Below are 2,444 nucleotides of genomic sequence, written 5' to 3'. Positions count from 1 at the left end.
GCAGCCAAGGTAAATATAACTGGTAGCGAAGCTTCCATAGAAGCCCATACGTTCAGAAAATGGCGGCTCTTAAGCTGCTCATGGCGCTTAGCGCCATCTGTGTGAGGAGGGAACACTTCCGGCGGAACAAAAAATAAACAGGATGTGACGCAAGATCCGGTCAGAAAGGGACATCATTTTGGTGGCATTAGCGGGAAAATTTGACTTCATAATAGCCTTAGCAGTACTCTGATCGCTGAGGGCTCATGTCATTGCAATCTGACGCAAGTTGGCGAGCCCTTGGCGTGTGTGCTTCAAGTCAATGCCAGCTTATACTCGTGACTAGAGAAACGTACTTTAGCATACTGTCGTATGATTCGCCTCGGTGTTTATAAAAGCATCTTGCATCTTCTCTGAACCTTTACTCTGTATTCATGCCTTCCACTGCTGTATAAACGCAATCAGTTGTTTATTTTGATTGCAGCGGGTAGCAAACGTACACCCCCCTCCCCCCCCCCCCCCCCCCGACCGGAATTTTTTCTGCCTTGGGATACAGAGCCCAAAATGACACTTGACCACTCTCCCCGGCCCCCCTTTTATATAACAAACGTGCCCACTCTTTACCCCGATACCAATTTCTACCAACGCCACTGCTAAGTTTAATTGCGTCGCACATACGCAGGTAGGCGTGCGTGCCTTAAGTATAGATCAAGGTTATATAATGCTTGCTTATTTTGTGTACTTCTGTTCTAAGAGAAGAAATAACGCATAGTCATGCTATAATCAAGACATCTGAATTTTATTCCAGGATAAACATAAAACAAATTTACCACACTGCACAAAATGAGCACGTATACAATAAGTACAAAATGTTCGTGGGCACTACATGCATTATGATTTTCCTTACGCGCCGAAAAATTGACTTTACACGTAACACATAGCATTATGAGCAATGAAAGCGTCAACAGAACTACTTCGAAACAAGAGAAAAGAACTAGGAACTGCATCTTGACGTAGAAAACCGGGCCACAGGAATGCCGATTCACGAAAGTTCAGCGAGCACACTGCAGCTGTCCCGGCGTCTTATCAAGTAGACAAGGGTTTCTACAGAAGTTCACTCAGCATTCACGCCTGCAATTTCCTGGTTGCATTATTAGGCAAGTGTCGCAACAGATAAGCAAAAAGAGGAAAAATGGATCAGTGCAAACGAAAGCGACGGTAGTATGTAAAAGCACATAGCAGGAAAGATCTGGCAGCAGCGCAGCACGGAGCAGCACAACACAGTACTGCGATGGAAATAATGCTTGCGCATACAAGTGCGGGAAGAAACGAGCACTACAACCGTTGTAATGCAATAGAGAAGACACTGAGATAGACAATTAAAGCGACTCGTTTAAATTTGAGTGGTACTACGCCGAGAAGTCCTAGAGTAATTGACACAACTTGCTCTGAGCCAGCCTGAGGTGAAATCAAGAGATAACTGTGACATAACAAAGCTTTAGACCCATTTTTTTCGAAGCACCACCACGTCCCCTTACACAACCCCCGTGCACATATTAACAGTACAATAGTTTCGCGTTACCTGTAGAAATGAGAGGAAAATGGTGCAGTAAAACGCCAGGTGTACGGGAGTTGCTGTTGCAACCTTGTACAGCACATCGTTTCTGTAGGTTCCGACGAAAGCGCTCCGCTCCAACAGTTGGCAGCATCGTCCCGTAGTTCACCGTGCCTGCCGGGAACGGTACTACACGTGTTCACCGACGATACAACGCACCTCGCAACTCCACGCACAGCAAAAATTATGTGCACACCAAATTAACAAGGAAAAACGAATGCAAATTCGCACCACCAAAACACGCGAGGGGCGTTTCCTAGCAGACGAACTCTAGGAGCGCCTTTCCGATCACTACAAGGACTGCATCACAGAGCAATAACATGTGCCATTCTTCAGAAGGCGCTACAAAAAAGGTTTTTGAAAATGAACAGCATTTTCATAAATTATTTATACACTGTGCCTAAATAAATGTGATTCAGAAATAAATCTAGTTCGTAAAATATAAATGTTGTTTTATTGTTGAACAAAACTTGGTTTTTTGTTACTAGTGTTTGTTCCCTCCTCACCTAGTCGCGCTTCAGTCGCCACTCCCATAAGCCCCCATGCTGATGTCGCTGGCAATAGGTACTGAACCGCTTTTTGCCCGAACCTTCGCTACCATTCATATTTACCTTGGAGCAGCCAGCCAGAAAATTTTCATGAAGAAAGCGGACAAATTCAGCCAGCCAGAGCGCAGTCAGTTTCGCAATCACAACGTTTGAATAATAATCCACATCACTAAAACAATTGCATTGTCAAAATAATTTATTCACGTGTTTTTTATTAACAAAATTTAGTTATTAAAAGTAGAAACTAAACGTGTAAATAATAGTAATCCGCAACTGCTGTTTTATTGTATTCGCGGCTGATA

Source organism: Haemaphysalis longicornis, unplaced genomic scaffold (assembly GCF_048455015.1).
Source record: "Haemaphysalis longicornis isolate Haplotype H1 unplaced genomic scaffold, Haemaphysalis longicornis Haplotype H1 scaffold_6, whole genome shotgun sequence".
Classification (NCBI taxonomy): domain Eukaryota; kingdom Metazoa; phylum Arthropoda; class Arachnida; order Ixodida; family Ixodidae; genus Haemaphysalis; species Haemaphysalis longicornis.
Note: the sequence above shows the minus strand (reverse complement) of the source record.